Below are 17,618 nucleotides of genomic sequence, written 5' to 3'. Positions count from 1 at the left end.
AGATTTGGCTCCGTAGGATGGGGCACATGTATCATGGGGCCTTGAGTACATTGCAGGAGATCACCACTGGTGTGCCAGATTTCAGTTCTGATCACCTTGATGTATGTAGAGGATGTGCTAAGGGGAAGTTTTCCAAATCCCCTTTTCCCAGCAGTGACAACAGAGCGACCGGGATCCTTGACTTGATTCATACCGATGTGAGTGGTCAGATGTCTCATGTATCCTTGAGTGGCTATGAGTACCATGTTTTATTCATTGATGACCACTCCAGGAAGACCTGGATTTATTTCTTGAAGACCAAGAGTGAGGTCTTCAAGTGGTTTCAAGAGTTCAAAGCTCTTGTGGATACCTAGACAGGTAGGAAGATCAAGGTCCTCAGGTTGGACAATGGAGGGGCGTATACCCTTGGTGAGTTTATTGATTTTTGTGTTGAGGCAGGCATTAGAATGGAGTTCACAGTTCCTGACTACCCCCAGCAGAATGGGGTTGCAAAGAGGAAGAACAGATCCATTGCAGGGGCTGCCAAAGCCATGCTTCATGATCAAGGGTTACTTTTATTTTTGTGGGCAGAGGCCTGCAACATTGTTGTGTACTTGCAGAATAGGAGTCCACATCGTGCCTTGGGGAATGTGATTCCGGAGGAGGCTTTTTCTGGGAAGAAGCCTGATGTTGGGCACTATCGTATCTTTGGGTGCCTTACATATTCCTATGTCCCCAAGGAGAACAGGACCAAGCTAGAGCCCAGTGCAGACAAGGGCATCTTTGTGGGTTATAGCGAGACCTCAAAAGCTTATCGGATTTATATCCCTGCATAGAGGAAAGTGGTTGTCAGGCAGGATGTGAACTTCGGGGAGGGGAGAGCTTTCAGGAGGTCACAGGAGTTAGAGTATCCAGAGCAATGTTTTTAAAACCGGAACCGGTGACCGGACCGGTCCACCTAATGAACCGGTTTACCGACCGGAACCGGTCTAACCGGGACTGGTTTGGCCTAAACGAACCGGTTTTAGAAAAATACATTAAATAATTATTTTTTAATGAAAAAAACTATTTTTAAGATTTAAAACCATGATTCCAAGCCAATAGAGACAAAATATGCAAAGATTGCTCATTTATATACCATGTAAAGGTGAATATATCAAAATGGCACCGAGTGCAATACATATCATCGACAAAATACATAAGCAATGAGGCTCTAAATGGCCTCTAGAGTGCAAAAACAAAGCCTACAAACTATGGGGCCAGTGGCCTACTACAAGACTTCAGTCTAGACTCTACATATATGATAATAGTAATAATATAATAGTGATCAACATTATCACTTGAAGTTGAAACTTCTCATGAGTCTCAGTCATCATGATCAAACTCAGTTGGTTGAGTCTCGACTCCCAAACTTTGCAGTCACAAACTTCTCTATTGGTTCAGTGACTTGAGTCTCAAACTTCTGAAGGTATTCTGCCCCAATATGCCCTATTATTTCATTTGGTGCTCCACATGGCTTTACATGGCCTCCTATCCCAGCCAAGTGTTGCTTGAACCTGTTAATACCCCCTCCTTGAATGGATTTTTGGCAATATTTGCAGATCATTTTGCCATCAATCATATCACAATGAGCCCATGCAGTATCTCTGGCTTTTGGAGGCATGATGACTCCCTGGATGGTAGATCATAGAAGTGAGAAGTTTATAACACATAAAAAAAATTAATTCATGGACAACAGTCAAATAAGGAATTTTCAAGTGCAAATCCTTACCTGGAAATGCAAACTAGTTTCCTTAGCCTCCTCTTGAAGATGGCAACTCCACTGACAGCTACACACTATCTCAAAAATAGCTCCAACTCCAACTCCAAGATGACTACTTCAGCAAAAACTCAACACTCTCCAAGCTCACAAACAAACTCACAAACACTCCAAATCAGTTGTGTGAGACAAATGAGAGTGAGAGGGGCCTCTTATAGCTTGGAGAGGGTGTTTTTGGAGGGAAAACACCCTTAGTTCCCCCCCAAAACCCCTAAACCACAGTCAGAAAACCGCTTTTTGCAAGTTATGGTGGGCATGCCTAAAACCGGCCGATTTAGGACGGAACCAGCCGGTTTGATACAAACCGGCCGGTTCCGTCCTAAACCGGCCGGTTTTCACCGGTTAGGGCCAAAATTTGGAGAAATTGCCATTCCAACCGGGTTTTTTGGCCGGTTTAGACCGGCGGCCTTGCTAACCAGCCGGTTAGACCGGTAACCGGTTTTTAAAAACGGTTTTAAAAACACTGATCCAGAGTCACCAGATCCTCAGGAGCAGCTGAGTCAGTCACAGGGATCCAATGGTCAGGGATCATAAGGTACATCAATTACAGTGTCAAGTCCATCAGTGAGCAACGGCTCTCAGAGTCAGGTGCGTGCTTCCTCGGGCAGCGTGCAAGGCAGTGCGCAGAGCAGTTCACAGGGTAGTCCACTAATGGATAGTTCACACGGTACTTTAGCATCTACAAGCACAGATTCAAGCATGAGGTCAATTGGTAGGCCTTCAGGAGTTCAGGCTTCTGATGATGATGAGGATTCTTTCACTCCGGTGGGAGAAGTATGCTCAGAGAAGAGGAAGCCCAAGTGGCTTCAAGATACTTTACGCGAGGCCACATCAGTTATTGGGCCAAAGAGAGCAGTTAGCAAGAGTAAACCACCTGAGCGGTTTTGTAGTTACATGGCATGGTAACAAGCATTGTTGACTCTGAGCCTTCTAGTTATGAGGAAGCAGCCAGCCAGCAGGTCTGGAGAGAGGCCATGATGGAGGAGTATTCTTCTATTATGAAGAACAATATTTGGGAGGTAGTGCCGAGGCCTGAAGGTAAATCAGGTGTTACTTCCAGATGGCTCTACAAGATAAAGCATGCTGCAAATGGCAGCATCGAGAAGTTCAAGGCTCGATTTGTGGCGAGAGGGTTCTCACAGGTAGAGGGAGTTGACTATGAGGAGACCTTCGCTCTCGTAGCTCAGTATACATCTATTCGCTCCATTATATCGATTGCAACAGAGATGGGATGGAAGATCCACTAGATGGATGTGAAGGCCGCGTTTCTCAATGGCTTCATTCAGGAGGAGGTTTATATTGAGCAGTCGCAGGGCTTTGAGGTGCATGGGAACAAGTCCCATGTATGCAGATTGGAAAAGGCACTCTATGGCCTGAAGCAAGCTCCTAGAGCTTGGTACTCGATGATTGATACATACTTGCAGCAGTTGGGTTTCACAAAGAGTGAGGCTGATTTGAACCTATACTTCATTTTGGTGGGTGAGGAGCCTCTCATTCTAGTGTTGTATGTTGATGACTTGATCATCACTGGTGCAGAGAGACTCATTGAGCGCTGCAAGAGAGATCTTGCTTTAGAGTTTGAGATGAAGGATATCGACTTGATGCATTATTTTCTAGGATAGGAGGTGTGGCAGGAGGAGGGCCATTTCTTCCTGGGACAAGGGAAGTACATTGTGGATATTCTTAGTAGATTTCACATGGAGGACTGCAAACCCATGTCTACACCTATGATCACTAACTGGAAGAAGCTTCACACTTCTAATTATGAGTTGGTGGATCTTACTCTATACAAACAATTGATTGTTTGTTTGATGTATTTGGTCAACACTCAACCAGATATATGTTTTGCAGTTAACACTATGAGTTAGTTCATGTGTGAGCCCAGGGGAGTGCACTGGGTGGTTGCAAAACACATTCTTCATTACTTGCAGGGGACAATGGATTTTGGTCTGGATTATACACAGGGTGATGGAGTTAAACTGGCAGGGTACACAGATTCAGATGGGGCAGGTTGTACTTCAAATAGGAGGGTGTTGTTTTGGGTTGGGTTCCACAGTTGTCTCGTGGATCAGCCGGAAACCACAGTGAGTTGCATTGAGTTCAACTAAGGCAAAGTATATGGCTGCTAGTTTGGCTAGTTGTGAGGCCATATGGCTTCGCAAGATGTTGTGTGGTCTATTTGGTCAAGCATTGAGACCTTTAGTAATTTACTGTGATAATCAGAGTTGCATAAAACTCACTGAGAATCCAATTTTTCATGACAGGTCAAAGCATATTGAGATCAAGTATCACTTCATTACAGACTATGTCCAAAAGGGAGTTGTCAAGATTGAGTACATTTCCACAAATTGGCAGGTGGAGGACATTTTCACCAAAGCCTTACCACGAGGCAAGCATGCCTACTTCAAAGACAAGATGGGAGTGGTGAAGAACACTTTCCTCGGTAAAAGAGAGTGTTAAAATTTGGGTACCAGAGGACAAGTGGTTCCCTAAAGCTTTGATCTTTCGCGTAGGGAAAAGTGTCCAAATTTATTTTTTACTTTTCTCCTAAAGTGACTTTATAAGTGGTAAAGTTACATTCTAATTCAAAAGTGACTTTATAAGTGGTAAAATTACATTTTAATTTAAAGGTGACTTTATTAAAGTCAATGAAGAATAAGAAAGTGAAAAAGTGACTATGGAAATAAAAGGTTAAGTGGGTGAATTAAAAAATAGAAAGTGAGAATTAAATGCACATTTATTCTCATCCCTAGATCTAAATAAATCTCAACCATTAGATCTTAGGGTAACCCAAAAGGTCCTTTAGAGAATAAAAGGAGAAGAGAAGAGGAAAAAATTAATTCATTTCTTTCATGAGCATTTGAGAGAAAGAGAAGAGAGAGCAAGGAGAAAATTTCTGAGCAGTGAAAAAGTGAAGGAGAGCAGCAAGAAGACATTTCAGCGAATCTAGGAAACAGCATTAATTGGCATGCATCCCAAGGAAAAACCGTACAGCAGGAGAAAGGCACAGAAATCGAGGAAGAGGGACAAGTTCTGGGCACGTTTTTCGAGGTTAGCCGTACAGCATTTAATGTTGTTTTATTGCAGTACAAATTTTTGTTTTGGCTATTTGTTGATTGGCACGATTTTCGAGGTGGATTTCAAGCACGGAAATCGAGATAAGTTGTAATTTGTGGTTGCTAGTATTTTTACTGTGTAGTTTAGTTTCTCTGTAAAAGCATTATCAGAAATAAAGAAGAACTCTCAAACTAGTTTTCCCCAAGAGTTGTAGGGGGTTCTTTCCAAGGTCACATTGACCAAAAATCACTGTGTTATTTTCTGTGTGTGGCTGTCATAATTTTACAGTGTTTTAATTTTGCAATTTCAGCAGTTGTGAAATCTCTAAATTTGTGTTTTCAAAAAATATTATCATTTCCAGATTTTAGAATTTTTATCATGCTTGGATTTAAAACTAAATGCATGGAGTGATAATGAAAACTGATAACCAGAGTGGGGGTTGAAATTTCTTCAGACAGTTGGGATCTAGTGTCGGAGACGAGGTGTGAGACCGGGAGGCCAGACGGCTGAAGTTTCTAGCGAGCACAGGATCAAGGGGAGGTGCAGCGCAGTCCTAGCAACAATGGCACAATAACTGTGTGGGTGTGATGCAATACTGCGGAAAGACAGCGCAGAGGTGCATCTCCAGCACACATCAATGTCGGTTTTCCCAGTGACAGGGTGAGATCATCTCACTATCCTTTTGTCCAGTTAGATCTCTGTATAAGATTGCCATTTTGGGCATTCAAAGAATTGTACTCGGAAATTACTACATAATAATACAAATCCTCAGTTGTTGCACCGGATTTCCCACATTAGGTTTTTCGGGGACATTTGTCCAAAACCAACAGTGTCACTTGTGTGTGTTACTTCTTTCTTGCTCAGTTCTTGTTTCCGCATATTATTTAAGTTGTGAAGGATGCAGTTGTATTTATTTCGATGTTTACCATATAATACTGTAAATAACTTGATTTAGTAGGAGAAATATAATCAGTTGTTGCAGTAGTGATTCGGGGATTCCCAATTTTCACATCTAGGACAGCCACTAATTAGCCTTCAAATAGCTTAGATTTTCAATCAATCCATATATAATGTAACGAAAGAAATTTTTTAGAGTTTTGAGGAAATAGAAGATGTTGAGCTTCTTTTGAAGTCCTTCATTTGGATGTCTTTGGTTGCCCCTAGTGATGGCACGATCACGACCATATTAGCTCTCGAAGGTTGGTTGATCTAACCAACAATTTCCCCAAACCTTCAATCTTTCAAATGGCAACTTCTGCTTCAGTTAAGATACCTGCATTCAACGATTAGCAAACTCAAGGAATATATTTGCAAGAGAGTAAGATAACATGTGTTATTTACAAGTACACAATGTCACTTATTCAAACTCACACAACCATTAGAAGGTATACAAATACTTGCCTGCCTCTCGCTAGGCAATACCGCCCCTATTTGAGCCTTGATCTACCAATGGAAATGCAATAAAATCAATTCAAAACAACACAAGTATACCTTGCATCAAGAAAAGATCACCAACATCATGCCAAGATAGAACCTCCAAAGACTTTACTATCACAAGCAAGAACAAAATGACAGCATGTATCCAAGCATTAGCTTCCCAACCATCATCAATGAGAGCTCTAGAGGTTTATTTATACAAAATTAGGAGTGACTCCCAATGAAAATTGAACCAACAAGTGGCAAAGTAGTGAAGATCCCAAGGAGGTCGAATTCCTCAAGTGTATTAGAGAAATCTCCATATGTGTATCGAATTGTTGCAGGTGGCATAAGATTGGTTGTGCGAGTTTCCTTGCTAGCCAACATATCACTTTGACAACCTGTGTGTACTCCCTCGTTAAATGGTAGTATGTTCTTTATGTATTGCCAAGTGTGATTCGAGTGGTGTGAAGGGGAGGCAAGCTCCCACTTAACTTTCAACCAAAACCAAGTCTGACACCTTGCAACAAGTGTCAATCCTGTGTTGTGTATTTTCTTTAGGCTGGCCTATGTATTAGTTGTAGGAGAGTGTGTATTAGCAGCCTGCTTGCCATGTGTTAGTCGTTGTAGTGGAAGGGGTGTTAACTCCTCCATTGTGTTATATACCTAGGGGGGATAATATGGGGTACCAAGGGAGGTATCCAAGGTAATAATGTAATAATGGGATGGGCCATAGTAATAAATAAGGTGGTTAACCCATATCATGTAAGGGACCACCAGTAGTTAGTAATAATGTAATGGGCCCATGGTATTAGTTTGATGGTATGAGGGAACCATGGTAATGACCCATGGTATTGTATGTACGAGGCCTATATAGAGGCTAGAGACTCCACATGGATAGATGTCAAGGAATATTGTATGAACAGGCATATGGCTTGTGGAGTGTTCTCCTTCCTTAAGGAGTGAACGTATGGTGTTGTCCTACCTTAAGGGTTTTGATATCAATAAAGTGAAGCATTTCTCTATTTGGATCTTATTATTCTTGGGTTTATTTCTATTATCATATATTTTTGGGCTAGATCTATAACAAGTGTTATCAGAGCACTTTCTTGGGCAAAAGTGGAGAATATTTTTTTATTTTTTGCAGGATTTCAGGGGCAGCTAGTTTGCAGATCAGATCTGTATGTTTTGGTGCAAGATCAGCAAAATCTAATTGCAGATCTGGATTCTATGTGAAAAAATACCCGATTTCAAAAAAAAATCGATCGAATCGGAGTCCGAATGAAGGAGATATCGCTGATCTAAAAATCAGTGGTGTTGTAGACAATTTTTCGGGGCAACGAGTTTGCGGCGCAGATCTGGATGTCCTGGTGCAAGATCTACAAAATCTGATTGTAGATCTGAATTCTATGTGAAAAAATACCCGATTTCAAAAAAAAAGAACGGTCAAATCGGAGTCTGAATGAAGGAGATATCGTTGATCTAAAAATCAGTGGTGTTGTAGACAATTTTTCGGGCCAGCGAGTTTGCGACGCAGATCTGGACGTCCTGGTGCAAGATCTACAAAATCTGATTGTAGATCTGAATTCTTTGTGAAAAAATAACCGATTTCAAAAAAAAAATCAGTTGAATCGGAGTCCGGATGAGGGAGATATCGTTGATTTAAAATCAGCTCTTTTTTCAGAATTTTTGGGTGACGACGGGAGAGTTGCAGCGCAGATCTGAAATTCTAGTGCCTGGATCAAGATTTCTATCACATGGGTAGATGCAGAATGATTGTTTCATTTATGAAAACAGGTCATAATAGGGATTCTGAGCTATATTGACTAAACTGTGACAATTTCAAACTTTCGCAAAGTGAATTTTTTCAAAACCCTCTTCATGGGTTTTACAGGAAAAGATAATGGTTCTACTATTGAAGAATACATAAAAGAATAAAAGAGGTTATTTAAACACAATTGGAAATGGTTGGCAGTGGCTAATTTTGAAGATGAGGCAGCCACATGGTGGGGATTACTTAACCAAAAGAAGTGTTCCAACCTGCCCGATGAAGAATTTGAAAAATTACTTTTAAACAGATGGTCTCATGCCAGAAAACAAGATAATGAGAAACATGTGGGGCTATTTCCTACTGGTATATCCTTATTACAAGTTCATGGATTGATTCAAAAGGAGAAGATCATGGTTTCTATAAATCCTAGTTGCAATCATAATTTTATCAGTGTTAATTTGGCAAAACATTGCAAGTTCCAGCAAAACACATTGAAACCGCACATATTGATAATGAGGATGTTCAAGTTTATAAAGATTTGAAGATTTCTATGGACAAGTATGTATTGCATTCTATTTTTTATGCTTCAGATATGGCTAATGTGGATGTTGTTTTGGGATACCCTTGGATGGAAGAGGTGGGTACTATCAATATTAATGTGCAGAAGCAATTCATGAAGCTCTGGTATAAAAAGAAGAAAATTACATTACAGGACATTTCCATCAATAAACAGGTAGAGTCCACGAACGTTGAAGCAGAAGATGTTCCAGGGACTAACATATCAGATGATGAGCCATTGATGGTCGACAACCAAACACAAACATCAAATCAGGTACCAGAAAAACAGGTAGAGTCCAAAGAGGTTGAAGCAGAAAATGTTACATCGAATGAGGACTCAATGGTTGAGATAATATTGGAAGACAAGAAACAACAGCAGGCACCACAACATGTGTCAGATACCAATCAGGCTCCATTAGGTGGTGAATTAAAGAAAGATACACTGTCAGCATATCACCACCCACACCACCCAGCAAGAAAACAACCAACAAGATGGCAACAAATTAGCCACAAGGACAACAACCCCCGCAGGACATATAGAGAGGAGCGAAGGTCCACCTACTATACATCAACACAAAAGAGCTACCACGATCAACTTCCATCTCAAGCGAGCGAGGCACCAGCGAGATCGAGGGTTCACCTTTCTCTTGGATGGCTAGATGCACGAGCATGATAACAGTGAACTACTCTTTTGAGTAGATCTTATTATTTGTGTTATTCCCATGTTTCAGGGACGAAACATGCTAAGGGGGGTGGAATGTTATATACCTAGGGGGGGTAATATGGGGTACCAAGGGAAGTACCCAAGGTAATAATGTAATAATGGGATGGGCCATAGTAATAAATAAGGTGGTTAACCCATATCATGTAAGGGACCACCAGTAGTTAGTAATAATGTAATGGGCCCATGGTATTAGTTTGATGGATGAGGGAACCATGGTAATGACCCATGGTATTGTATGCATGAGGCCTATATAGAGGCTAGAGACTCCACATGGAGAGATGTCAAGGAATTATTGTATGAACAGGCATATGGCTTGTGAAGTGTTCTCCTTCCTTAAGGAGTGAATGTATGGTGTTGCCCTACCTTAAGGGTTTTGATATCAATAAAGTGAAGCATTTATATATTTGGATCTTATTATTCTTGGGTTTATTTCTATTCTCATATATTTTTTGGGTTAGATCTATAACACATTGAGTGACACTTCACCCAACCAAATCCCATCTAAATGTGCCAAGAGACCCGTGATTGTTGAATGAGGATTCGATCTGCTGAAAAGGAGGAATTTGTCCCCTCAAACTATTGGTAAACTCATGGGTCATGCACTGCTAGCTCGACTTGTCTAGGTGGTTTCCTAATCATCATCCAACGACTCTTTAACTGATCATTTACTTTGACTTGAATTTCCACCTCAATTTCTCTTGGTGATATGTTTATTTTCTCAACACTTATTTAATTTTTATTTTTTTTTCACCACTTTACACCACGAACATAGGAAAAGTGTTTCTTGAGGGGTTAGAAGTCACTTTTTGACCATCAAGGTGGACCTTAGAAGAATGTTGATGTGGAGAGCATGATTTTTAAGTATTTTTACACCCCCAACGTCTTTTAGTCTCACTTACTTACAATATTTTGAATAATTTAATTAAAAATTTCGTCTTGCGAGAACTTTTAATTATTAAAAAATCCTAAAGAAAACCTAGTCAAACTTCACAACACTTTAGATATGTCCTAGTATGATAATATACATCGACTCTAGGCACTAGGATAGACCCAGGGCTCAGTCATCAGGCCATCACTTCATCTTTGGAGGTAGACGAGTGAAAAAACTCTAATTAATTCTTCATCGCTGAAAAGCAAGAATAATTAGCTAAGTGAAAAAAAAAACACTTTAGATACTCACTCAACGATTAAGTCCCAAGTTGCATGAACCTTTTATAAAAGATTATCATACTAGCGACATTTAATACAACTCCCCACAGGGTTGCAACATTTAAGAGAGAAGAAAGCAGAGAGAGGAGAGAGAAAAGGTCAACATGTTTTTGTTGACTTCTGGTCTTCTAAAGAAAAAATGATGAGTGCCATGTTCATTGGGCCATGGGATCTTCAAGTTCTGCTTGGTGAAACTCAGCAAATAATAAGCCAAAAACCTACTCTCAACAGTTAAGATCTAATCGTGAGATCAATGGCTCTCTTTTAATTAAACCATTAAGTGACCCACTTTAGTCACTATTGAGCTATGGTAGCTCGAGAGGTATTCTTCATTAGCTTGGTGCCTTAGCTTGTGGAGAACATTAATCAGCCTTATGGATGCTTGCTTAAGTGGAGTAAGTGATTATTAAACTCCTAAGTTTCAACTTAGGAAAAGTACATTTGATGTGTTATATTATTTTGTTGACTTATTGGGCCAAAGTCTAAGGTTATGGAGGTAAATAATTTAAGTGACCAAGATCTAATTTGAGCCATTGATCTCATGAGGTGAGATGAGGGATGATATCAACCCTCCATCTCTTTGGAGCGTTAGGGTTAGATTAGGACGCTCAAGGGAGTTTGATATAAGTCATATCCATGAGGTGAAGGCACATCATTGAGACAGGGTGAATTGGGCAGATCGATTTGTTGAGAGAGAGAGTGACTTGTTGGTGGAAGACAAAGGGATTTTACCAGGAAAATTATCAACAACCAAGCCAAGTTAAACAAGACGTCATGAGTTGGGTGACACAAGTCGCACGAGCAGTGACCCAAGCCATACGAGTTGATTGAGGCAGGCCTCACGAGATGAATGGCGCAAGTCGCACGAGCTAGGTGACACAAGAACTACATAGGGATCAATTTCAGCAGGGTTTGGTGAGGCCATACTGTTGGATATTTGTTGTGCCAATTTATTTCGTGGAGCTTTGTAATTTTTGTAAGAAAATTTCATATCTTTCTAAGCCAATAACAACAAACTCACTGTTGGTTTTCCCCTTTGGGGATTTTCAAGGTAAAATTGTGTCAATTGTGTGCTTTTTGTTCCTATTGTTTTTGTTGTGCATTTTATTTGTTAAAGAGCCCAATACTGGTTAATTTACAAATTAGAATTTATTGGTTGTTGCAATTTATTTATGGGTATAAAATTTGTTGGGAACTAATTCTTGCATTGGGCTTAGGAAATTTTACATGGTATCAAAGTGTCCTTGAATAGTAGGGAACTGATTTGACACAATGTTCAGAGGTCAACTTGTGGTTGTGCAACATAGTGATCTAGGTTAGTGCAGAGGTTGAGTGAAGTAGATATTTTTCAGTCATGGCCACAAGATTGCGCTTTGAGGACAAGCTAGAGGGTACATCGAACTTCACAACCTGAAGAGAGTGTAATGCTCTCGTGTTGGAGGAGAATGAGATCTAGGATCTCATTGGCCAGGTGCAACATCCTCCAATTGATTCAACACAGCTTGTGTACAAGAAGTGGGATGTGAAGGCTAGACACATCAGCTTAGACAAGGTGAAACACCACATAATCTCTCACCATTCTAGGAAGAAGTCTACTAAAGAAACATGGGAGTCTCTCACAAAGCTCTATCAAAGCAACAACCAAAACAAAAAGATGGTACTCCAAGCTAAATTGAGGAGCACCAAGATGGCCAGAGCAAAAGAACTGGCTTCGTACCTCACTCACATTACCCAAATAAGGGACGAGCTTGCAGTTGTGGGGGTGATCATACAAGACCTAGAATCGGTGCGCATAGCAGTGAATGGATTAACGAAGCAATGGGATGCTTTCGTGAAGAGGATTGTGGCAAGGGAGTGTCTCCCTAATTAGGAGCAGTTCTGGGATGACTTCATCCAAGAAGAAACAAAAGCGGGACCTCAGCAGAGTGGTGCATCCAAGAATGAGCATGAGAACTTGGCGCTTGCAGACAAAGGCAAGGACAAGCCCAAGAAGGACTCCAGCAGTAGTGGGTGACCTCCAAGGGAAAGGAGCAAATGGACTTCCGTAAAGTGAAGTGGTTTGCCTGTCACAAGATGGGGCATTTTGCGAGTCAATGTCCCAACAAGAAGAAGAAGAAGACCAAGTCACAAGTGGTGGCCTCATCAGAGATTGAGGAATTCTTGAGCAAATTTGAGGAAGACTTCAGCCTCATTGCATGCCTATCGAGCTCAATGACCACAGGAGTGTGGTACATAGATAGTGGCACCTCATGCCATATGACAAGGGTGCATGAGTTCTTTACCAGGTTGCGAGATAAGGACATTGATCTCCACGTTGAGATGGGAAATGATGCTAAGTACAAGGCAGCGGATCGTGGTGTTGTCGCATTTCAAAGGTACTCTAGCAAACCCCTCATAGTGACAGAATTGCTCTACATTCCAAGACTAACCAAGAACCTCTTGTCAATATCATCCTTGGAGGACAGAGGGTATGTGGAGACCTTCTACAAAGGGAACTCCTACATCTAACCCAAAGGGCGAAGGGCAAGTGCGGAAAGATGAATGGTGTGCGCAAGAGAAAGTGGCAGTTTGAGCCCATGAGAGCATTAGTGAGACCGAGTTGTGACTTGGGGGACCTATGGCACAAGAGGATGACACACCTTCATTGTCGAGCATTTAATGTGCTCAGGGATACAATGACAGCGCTACTGAAGATTAGTGCAAAGAGGTATGACCCATACAAAGGTTGTGCCAAGAGTGTGTTGGATCTTATAGATTCAGACGTATGCGGGCCTATGCCTTTTGTATCCCTTAGTATAATTATTGTTGCTTTTCCACGATACTGAAGTTTAGGATAGAATCTTAAATCACTAACATTACCAATCCAAGTATCACAACAAGAATACTTTGCACAGCGAAACAATATACAGCTGTAAATCAACACGTGCACAAATATATACAACTTTTACAATTTGTACAGCCCAACATTGTTATATTAACAAACTGATAATACAATAGTCTAGGGCTCTCGTACCAAGGATAAAGACCCTCATATATCTACTGATACAAGACAACAACAACTAGGGATTAGTGTTTGTCGTGATCACCACCAATCTACCCTGAACAAGACAACCTTGACCTACTTGTTGATATGGCACCCCTTAGCCCTTTCAGTCCACGTGTCCTGAACACATCTGCCAGATCCTTTGGCTATGGATCTACAGCAACTCCTATCTGCCTCTATCAATGAACCAACTCCATTAGGTCATTGAACTCAGCGCCAATCTGCACTCTAACTGATTGTTAGTGCTTCAACACATCAACACCTTGAGTCTCCAATCTGCCCACTGCTGCTCCTCAGCTCATTTTGGACTTCTTGCCCAAGTAGTTGCTCCTTAGTCCTTCAAGGACACTACTTCTTAGGGACTTTCTTCCCACTAGTGTATTCCTACGTTGCTTGATGAAGACACACTTAGGGCACGGAGGGTTGCCACCTATCACTGCTAAAAGTACTTCTCCAACAATGAACTTGGGTTGAATGTGATCTACTTCCTTGACCTCCTTTCTTCATCCTTCAAGAATTAGTCTAAGCTCACCAACCTCTGCCTCTTTTAGCAAACCCAAAGTCCTTAAGTCTGCACTTGGGACTTGGAGCATGCCACTATAGCCCTCCCAAACAATTATTCTTTTGGTTGCTCCACCTTTGTCCTAAACTAGGACCTCATCCACTTAGCAAGGAACAACTTGTGACGCCATACTACATCTGTGATGCAACTTTGCTCCGTGCCCTAGAGTTTTTCGGTCCACTGATTAATGCTTCTTGACCCGCCGCAACAACCCTTAACACTACCTCAAAACTCCTCCAATTTCTACACTATGTGGCCTTCCTCCAAGCCTCTCCTTCCTTCTGTACTAGATCTTCTTCAAGGTTGTCATGACTTGATTTGATTGTTTCTCATCTTTGAGATCTTCTTCAAGGCTGACATGACTTGCTTTGACTGTTGCTCATCTCTGAGGTGTAACCCTTATGCTCCCTGCACTAGGATGATTGCAATTTGTCCTCTTCTAGGACGCTCATCCCGATGTCGATGTTTGCAAAATTGATTTTTATAAGGGTCACTTGATCTACACCCTGTGGTTTGATATGAGTTCACATGATGATATGTGGTTTCAGCAAACTTTATGCTTGTATTGGAGGACATGCACTCTTCATGCACCTCCCCCAATGCCATTGGCACATGGTTTCATGAGTTTGGAAGCTCTTGCACCCAAATCTCTATCATTAAACATGCTCCTAGATCGTCCCTCTTGGAGGTCGTTACAACAACCAAACTAGACCCTCTTGCACACATTTCTCCAACATTCGTTGAGGGATGAGTTAGTAATTGCATTGGATAGAACCATCTAACTACCATTACCATTTTTAACACTAGAGGGATGAGTTGGTAATTGCATTGGATATAACCGTCTAACTACCATTACTATTTTTGGCGTGATTGACTTCTCAAGGTATTATTGGCACATTTATTGAGGGAGATCATTATTGGCACACTTTCAAAGAAATATATCTCGAGCAAGAGGTTCTTTTGCAAGTTAGGTGTGAACACACAAGAAGGAATTCAAGACAACTTTTAGTGACCACTTAGTAAAGGTGGGAAATAATACCATCTTGTAATTTCATATAAAAAACTAAAAGTAAAACTCAGATTTTCCATGTTCTCTTAGTCTTAGAAATCTAACTGAAACATTCTAAAATATTAGCGAATTAGATTTGTTCTAATCTTAGCCATACACCTCATTGTTGACGTAAGGTGGTTGATAGAATTAAGGAGATCAGTTGCTAAGAAATCGGAAATTAGTTGCTAGAATTGATGAGATTAGTTCTCTCTCTGAAGGCATAAATAGGACAAGACGGGAGAAGCTAAAATGTAGATCCACTGTGCCAAACAGCAAGAGGGAATCCGCACAGAAGCAACATCATACAGTTGCACAGCAGTGGCCGCTGCTATCTTCCTTTAGCAGAGTCGAAATTCTAATTCAGAAGGTTATACTTCTTAAGTTCTTTGTTCTATATCGTTTTGTTTAGTCTATAGCTGCTAAGTTACAGCAGACCATAGCGGTGCCTTTTAAGCTTCAATCATTGGAATGATAAGCTCATTTGAAGAGAAAAATTCACTTATTGTTTACACTGTTTATTTTTCCAGCCCTGTGTGCAACCGCTGCAAGTTCATAAATATTCATTTCTGTGATCAAATAAGTTCAGATCTGATTTATTAAATTGAGATAAACATAGGCCAGCAGTCATCTAGGGCCTCTAAAAAATTTGACAACACTCTCCCAAGGCACACCTCCTCAAGCAGTATTTTATTGTTGTTTAACCTAGCCAATGTGGTCTTCATAACACATTCATCTAAAGCACATTTTTTGAGGATTATTTTATTGATATGGCTCAAGCTCCAAGGAGGCATAATCAACTACCTTGCGGCACTTCCCAAGGGAGCACCTCTTCTAGATGGTATTTTACATTATATGGTTTGCTAAATTACCTTGTTGGAGAGCAACCTCTATGTAGAAGATTGACATTTGGCATTTTCACAAACTCCATGAGAATTCTCCTCTCTTGCAGAGTGTCCTCCTTCCTTACCATGTACCAATATTTTATTGAAAGCGAACATTAGAGGTTACCCTCAGAAAGCATTCCAAAAAAGAAGAGAAAAAACAGTATCTTGCAGGGGCTTGTGTGAAAATGTTGCTTGAGGAGGAAGACATGTGGCACTCTCACTTATCTAGCCTCATTACTCTAGTATTTAATGAGGGCGTTTTGGTCTTGGGTGACTCTCTTAGGTAATATCTTAATCCTTTTAATATTCATCTTGTGTTTTCATAGGATGAATAAGTGGATCTAGAAAACACAAATCCTATTTTATCGTAAAAGGACTTGAGTTGGAAAACTGTACAAGGATTTGCTCTCTCCATTTGACAATGTTTGGATTTGTGGGATAAATCTCTCGAGCCTAATTGAATATCACTTGGAAGGTGAATGTGACAAGCTAAAAATTTCAATGTAAGTGTGACTTATGCTTTTCATTCATCTTGCTGTTTTTTTATGCATGAATTTTCTATTAAATATGCTACGACAAGGATCCCATCGTAGAGCAACTAGTTATTGAGGAAAGACTTGAATGAGGTTTTGCCAATTCATCTCCTTGATGTTTTTAGTTTCAAATTTGAAGCATTGTATTTTGTCATTCGGTGAACAAATTCGAGGTGCCTCTAAGCTTGGAATAAGATCACTCTCTTTCCTAGCATACACATACATAGAAAACTTTGACAGGGCCTAAAATTTGTTAATTTCCAACAATTTAATCAAGCATTTTGTAAGATTTGGCATGTTGTAACAGTGCTTCTCACCACCCCCAGCCATCTAATTTCAGCTCTCTTGATCCCTTTTTTGACTCCATTTTTCCAATTTTGAACAATTACTCAAGCATTCATCTTAAGATTTGGCATGTTGTAACTTGTAACAGCACTTCTCCCTACCCCCAGCCACATCTAATTTCAGCCCTCTTGATTCCTTTTTTGACTCCATTTACCCAATTTGGATAGGCAGTAGTCTCAGTCATCCATCACTTTATCTACCTATACTACAATTTCCATTTTGCTTAAGTTAGATCTTCATTTCACCTTATGCCCTCATTGCACAGCTTTAACGAACATATTCTAGGGATACCCTTTTCTGCCAGAGGAAAGCCAATCTAAATGGGGAGAGAGAACTACTTCCGTGACACTGAGAAACCCCCACTGAGTTACCCTTACGCTTGCACCGCTTTGGGGCTTTTATAACTCAAGTGCAAGATTAATCAGGAACACGTTACAAACAAATTTTATGAAGGAAATGACACAACTTCTCCAATGTTTCACTAGAGTAGTTGAAGGACACAAATACCCAGCCAACATATCAACTCTTTAAACAATCAAGATAGAAAATCAACAAACCTAATATACAATAGCAACTTGTAGTTATTAAGAGTATAAAATCATAAAAGGCTAGAAAAATATATATATATATATATTAAATATATAAATATAGCATATTGTATTTATCA

General features: G+C 40.4%; 1 protein-coding gene across 1 annotated transcript in view; it reads right to left on the bottom strand.

Moving 5' to 3' along the window:
* LOC149185646 (single myb histone 4-like) overlaps positions 1 to 17,618 on the bottom strand; it is a 182,086-nt gene that overhangs the window by 104,539 nt on the left and 59,929 nt on the right. The gene's annotated exons all lie outside the window — the stretch shown is intronic.

The sequence above is a fragment of the Pinus tabuliformis genome, chromosome 3_1 (genome assembly GCF_031772625.1).
Source record: "Pinus tabuliformis cultivar Carrire ecotype Pingquan chromosome 3_1, CPIR1, whole genome shotgun sequence".
NCBI lineage: Eukaryota > Viridiplantae > Streptophyta > Pinopsida > Pinales > Pinaceae > Pinus > Pinus tabuliformis.
This window is presented reverse-complemented; position numbering and strand designations above follow the sequence as displayed.